Consider the following 7,099-nt stretch of genomic DNA (forward strand, 5'->3'; position numbering starts at 1 on the left):
CCTTTAACATGAAAATCAAGGCATGTAATTTGATGTAATCAGTAATCAATGAAAACAAAACACAAAATCTTTATCCTTGAATTAAAATAAAACCTCTGAGAGTCAATGGATTCCTGTTGCTTAGTTTTTCCTCCCCTCAGTCATTTGCAGGAAATGGATAGAACTGGAAATTGTCATGTAAAATGAGTCCTGTCACATCAAATATTTGATTTTCCTCATATGTGGAATACAATGAGAAAGAGGACATAAACAAAAACAGGAGATGATTAGGGATATGGGAAAGGAAATAGAGAATAGAGAGGGGATAATGTAAGCAGCAAATAAGAAAACTACTCTTTCAAAGCTGAAAAAATATTTCACTGTATTCAGCCTGTATAAATTAGAGCCTCTTGCTCTAATTTTTTTAAAGAAATTTAATTTTAAATACTATTTTCTCATTTTTGAGAACATGGACAATCTTTAATCACTAAATTCAGAGAACCCAAGAATAGATTACATTTGCTCAAACATCCATCACTAAAGAAGGCTTATAAAATGCTAACTTATAACTTTAAAAAAAATCTCTGATTTGAATTGGCTGTAATTATTCAATGACTTTATATTGAGTCCTTGAACGTAGCAAGAGACAGTAGCAAGATTCAAAAAATTTAAAGATAATACTACTTCAAGGTGTCTCATAGAAAAACATCAAAGGAAAATATATCATAAGTTATCATGCAATACAAAAGTACCATAATGCCTTTATTAAGATAAAAAATGTATTGAAATCTCAAGTGAGAAAAATATATGAGTAAGCCAATCTAAAATGTCAATAGGTAGGATATGGAACTTCAATAATATTTTGGCAAGTAGTCTTGAAAAGGCAACTAATAATATGTAAGTAGCCTGATTGTGTACTATAATACATAATCATGAGTGTATATCATTATGAGTGATGACATAATAGATAAAGAAAGCAGTGTACCTGAGGGTCAAGTGTGCTGTGGGAAGAAATCTCAAAATTAGGTATTAAAAGTTGCTATTTATTTCTCTCAGCAAGGAAGTACTTCAAAAATCCCAAGATTCAAGTAGGCTAATTTGAGAAGAAACAAGTAGGGAAAGATCTCTCTAATTTTCCACTGAATTTAGGTCATAAAAGCTTCTTAAGCTTAAGAAGTGGAATATCTTTATCTCCAAAGACAGAGGGTAGCCAAGAAGAATCTGAACTAAATGGCTTATACATGGATTGTTATACTTAGCTTATTTTCTTTTCCTAATGTATTTTCTCACTACTTTCCATACTATATCATATAAAAATGTTCATACTTAATCATTTCTTGTGGACTTCATTTCCTTTTGAAGATTGCCATGTCATGTAATAATTATAACTGTCTTCCATTGTTCAAGTTACATGATTGCTGAAAACAAAGAAATGACTCAAATTAATACATATTATAATTAAATAATAAGAATATAAATGATTTTATTTGTGCTCTTTACACAAACAAATATGTATATATATACATTCTTATTCTTTAAAATACATTATATATATGTACACATACATACTTACTTTCCAGGTAATCGTAAAGCTGTTTTGTAATAATAAGCACATTATAAAAGTTTTATTATCCTTGTATGCCTGAAAATAAACACAGACAAGAGCTTTTTATGTACAAAATATTGCTCTGAAAATACGTTTATTTGGATATTTTCTTTTTTCTTTGTTTATTGTAATTAATAGAAGAGTTACGTTATATTCACCAGATAGAAGGTGCAGTACTTCACAGACATTGATACCCTTTCTCATAACATGGTCCCCATTTTCCTTCCCCCTCTTCCCACTCATCTTGATTTACCCCTTCCCTAATCCAATTTCAAATAACCAATTAAGCACATATAAATTATATCAGATAACGAGGTGAAATATTGTAACAATATAAGATAACCAAGGGATTGCAAAAGAGATGAGAGATAACATAGTACATTAAGGACAACAATCACTCATTATATGGCTTCTGTTTCCTTATCCTGGAGATCCTTACATTTAATGTCATATTATATGGCCTTATGTCTTTAGATTTTGTTCTATTGTAAATCTCTGCTTGAAGAGCCCAAGGTTTCTACTGATTATGACAAATGAGGGAGACTATTGGGTCTATGTTCCTTTGAGTCTGGATTACTTCACTTAATATGATTTTTTTCTGTCTTTCCATTTTATTTGGATATTTTCAAACCTTTCTGTATAATACAGATTAAAAGTTCCCTGTATTTCCCCACTATTTCAAAAACAACAAAAAAAGCAATTTGCCTTACCATTCCTCATGGGCAATGTGGACTTAAAGATGCAATACTGAGTTTTATTCATCAAAAGACATCACATCTGAGCTATAGAATACAGAGAAAAAATTGCCATATAATGAAAATTACTAATTTGTTATTAGGTAATAAAACTTGTGCCAAGTTGGATTAGTTAAAAGAGCCCATGGAAAGAACTTTGATTCACTTATACCCTTCAGTTCCAAAAGAATCAAGATACATCTAATAAGCTTCGATTACATGTCTGACATGGACACAGAAAAATATCACTTACTTGCCTAAAATTATTTTAAAAATAACCATGTTATAATTATAATTATGTAAATGCCACAGTGAGGGTTGAAGTCTGAGTGAACAATTGATGGAATTAAACATGAATAAGCAATATTTTGAATCCCTTTTACTCTGACAATGGAAAACTGTGGATTTCATCCTGCCTCTAGGGAAGTTTTCTGTCATACTTGAAAGGCCCAAAGCCTTATGCTTCTGCTGCATCTATCCAATCTTTTTTTTTTTTTTTAGAAAGGAGGTACAATTTTTTATTGTAATTAATAAGAGGGTTACATGATATTTGCCAGATAGAAGGTGCATTAATTCACATATATTGATACCCTTTCACATGTCTTGGTCCCCATTATCCTCCCCTCCACCCCCCATCTTAGTTTTCCCCCCTTCCCTATCCAATTTCAAATAACCGAAAACAAATAAATCCAATATATTAGATAACAAAATGAGATACTGTAACAATATGAGATAACCAAGAGACAGCAAAAGAGATGAGAGATAACATAGTATATTAAGGACAGCAATCATTCATTGTATGGCTTTTGTTTCAATATCCTGGAGGTCTTTTCAATTAGCTTCATACTATATGGCCTTATGTATGAAGGTTTTGCTCTATTGCAGATCTCTGCTAGTAGAGCCCAAGGTTTCTACTGATTATGACAAATGAGGGGAACCATTGAGCCTAAGTTCCTTTGAGTCTGGCTTACTTCACTTAATATGATTTTTTTTAAGACTTTCCATTTCCTATCAAATGGGGCGATGTCATTTTTTCTCACAGCAGCATAGAATTCCATTGTGTACAAATACCACAACTTGTTGATCCACTCATCAACTGAGGGACATCTAGGTTGGTTCCATATTTTTGCTATGGTAAATAATGCTGCAATGAACATTGTTGTGCTAGTGGATTTAGTTTCTGGATGGTTGGGTAAATGCCAACTAGTGGAACTGCTGGGTCATAGGGGAGTTCTATGGTTAGCCTTTTGAGGCACTGCCACACTGCTTTCCATAGTGGATGAACGAGTTTGCACTCCCACCAACAGTGTAGTAGGGATCCTTCCTGGCCACGTCCCCTCCAGCATCTGTTGTTATTTGTTTTCTTGATCCTGGCCATTCTAACTGGAGTGAGGTGGAATCTTAGAGTTGTTTTGATTTGCATTTCTTTTATGACCAGAGAAAAACTCAGCCTGGAGTCGTTACTAATCCAATTGTGTGTGTGACCTGGCTGGAAGGGACAGCATAATAGAGCTGTAGCTGTTTTGACCACTTCCTTTCTCTGGAAGATTCCAGTTCTGCAGGTCCAATGATGATTTAGATGCAGAATTCTCTATAATTTAGTAATCACTTGTTTGTTTTATGATGCCAGAGGATTAAAAGATTTCTTGTGATCCTTTTAAGCCTAGAGCTCAGCTTTGTATACCATTTATCACTCTCAGACACATAATGTTTCACTTTATCCAAGTCCTAACTAGGAATATTTTTTACAGAGAAATTTTAGTGTAAATAGACTCAGAGTGACCCTTAGCACAGAAAAAAATTTTTTAATTGTACTCTACTCAACCCTTGGAATAACTAAGGTACGAATCATTTTCTGTTCAATCAAATTCATGAGTCCAGCATAATGTGCTTTTGTTTTCTGACCCTTCTAATCAAATACCTTGTCATTGTTTACCTGCCATTTTATGCTCCAATAACATTCATCTTGAAAATTGTCACATTAACATTCTGACCTTCACATGGTTACCATCCTGTCTTCCTCTTGGTCTTTTGCTCCTTATGCCCTCCATACTGAATCCCAAGAATTTCTTGAATAAAAATCCTACTTAGCTACCCACACTGTTTGTGTTATAGAATAAATAGATGGCCTCATTCAAATGGAAAATTAGGGGAGATCTTGAGATTCCTAGTTGGTCAAATCTTGTATGCTAGCAACTAAATAATTAACATACTTGTCATCTAGGAATAACTCAAGATGTACCATATAATTACTGATAGACATTAAATTAATTTGTGTTAAAATTATAGAAGGCTTCACACACAAGTATTTCATTTTCAAGTTATGCTCTCACTCATTCCTGCCAGCCTCAGTCTTCCTATATGGCTTTAAATGACTTGAAAGCTACAATCCTTCTGCCTCAGTCCCTACTGTACTGGGATTATGATGTGAATCACTACCCTACTGGTAGAAAGAACTTTAGATCTTTTTATTTCTGGGTATAATTTTCCAGAGAAATCTAATATCATTGTCATTGGTCACTGCCCATAATGTTAATATGAAGTAGTCTATTAAAGACTCCTCAATTAAATATATATGATGGATGAAAAGTTGTGCATATTTAATATCTCAAGCAATTTTCTCAAGGACATATTGATAGGTGTTTAAGAAAATCTAAGAGCAGCAAAACACAATTGCACTTAACACATTACCTACTCAGTGTAAATAATAGATGCTCTTCTTCAGAATAATGCTCTTTCTCTAAGATCATAGTCTGAACAGGTCAACAATATTTTACCTACTAATAGCTTCAATACACAGAGAGAAGATTCCAGTAATGAACAACCAAGGGATTAAAGTTTTCTATTCTCCAGACAGTAATTGTCCATGGGAAGCAGCAAGGATATTGGAAACCTAATCACATGTACTCTACTTATTTCTAGATGGGCTAACAGAATTTCTTGATATTAAGTTTATGGCATGGTAATTGATCAATGATGATAATACATTATATTCTTGATACTAAGAGGTTAGTTCTTTACTACTATAAAAATATGTATGATGCCAAGTATTGTTGGCTCATGCCTGTAATCCTATCTACTTAGGAGCCTGAGCACTGAGGACTGCAGCTTGAAACCAGCCTGAGAAAGAAATTCTGTTCAACTTGTATCTCCAGTTAGCCACTAGAAAATCAGAAATGGCACTGTGGCCTGAAGTGAAAGAGTGCTAGCCTTGAGTGTGAGAAGGGGTATGATAATGCACCCACTACTTGACGAATGTAACTATAACCCCTCTATACATTACACCAACAATAAAAAACAATTTTTAAAAAATAGTTCAGAGACAGCTGCCTGAGTCTGTCCCGCAGTTGACCAAAAAAATTAATGTATAAGAAGTGAGAAATCAATTTATTTGTGCATGCTTTGGCAGCAAATATACTAGATACAGAGAAGATTAGCATGGCCTGCACAAAGGATGACAAGCAAATTCGTGAAGCATTCCATATTTTTACCGTGTTGTAACTATATCTGACTTTGTTACATGCTATATTATATAGATATATATTTATTTATTTATTTATTTGAAATAGGGAAGGAAAGGGGAGAAACAAGATGACTGGGAGTGGGTGGAGGAAAGGAAAGGGGGACAAAAACATGAGAAGTGTTATCAATGTGTGAGAAGTAATGCTACCTGACAAATGTAGCTGTAACCTCTTTATATATTATCCCTACAAAAAATAACCAAAAATCTATTAATTTATTTTTAATTCATTTGTTTAATAACAGATCAGTACATATGTATATACATAGCATGGTTTTATATAATTAATGTATAAATACATAAAATATTCAGTTGCCCATTATTCTTTAAGAAAGTTGGGGAATGTGGAAATAAACTAAATATGAACATAAACAATTATATCTGCTCAATGAAATACTACTCAGCAATAAAGAGAAGTGAGCTAGTGATGAAATCGAGCAATTTGGATGAGTCTTGAAAAATTATATTTAAGCTGAGAACTCACAGCAACTATATAGTGTGTGATTCTGTTTAATGAGGTAAAAAAATGATTGCAATTAATTTATATGACAAATTCAGAAATCTATTTTCCTCTAGTGGGGACAAAGAATTAAAATAGATGCTGGGCAATATTCATAGCAGATGGCAGCGCTCTGTATTTCAAATGATTTGTCTCTTGGATGAAATGAACCAAAATACAAAATTCTATACTTAATATTTGTGCACTTTATTACCTAATTATGTATTAATATTTAAATGAAAATTTAAACAAATCTATGACTGGAATGTAAAAAATGCAATAATATGAAATATTAATTGAAGTACTAATACAAGAAATACTAACACATACTGTATTAGTAGTGAAACCTGAAAGCATCATACTACATGAAACAAGCCAGTCACAAATGTGCACAGATTGCACAATTTAATTTACATGAAATGTAATAAGCAAATCTACCAAACACAAAGTTGTTTGTTTTATTTTGGCCATGGAGTTTGAACTCTGGGCCTGGGCCCCATCCCTGAGCTCATCAGCTCAAGGCTAGCACTCTACCACTGGAGCCACAGTACCACTTCTGGTTTTCTGATGTTTACATGGAGATATGAGTCTCACAGATTTCTATGCTCAGGCTAGCTTTGAACTGTGATCCTTAGATCTCAGCCTCCTGAGCAGCTAGGATTACCGGCATGAGCCAGTAGTGCCCAGCTTAAGTTGTTATGTATACGAGCTTGGTGTAACCTCTTTATATATTATCCCACACAAAGCAGGCCCCCGCTACA

General features: G+C 33.5%; 1 pseudogene; it reads left to right on the forward strand.

Annotated features, from left to right (window-relative positions):
* The first annotated feature begins 5,716 nt into the window (after nucleotides 1–5,716).
* On the forward strand, nucleotides 5,717–5,808 carry LOC150040349 (U6 spliceosomal RNA; annotated as a pseudogene).
* The last annotated feature ends 1,291 nt before the right edge of the window (nucleotides 5,809–7,099 follow it).

Source organism: Megascapheus bottae, chromosome Y, assembly GCF_031878675.1.
Source record: "Megascapheus bottae isolate mThoBot1 chromosome Y, mThoBot2.hap1, whole genome shotgun sequence".
NCBI lineage: Eukaryota > Metazoa > Chordata > Mammalia > Rodentia > Geomyidae > Megascapheus > Megascapheus bottae.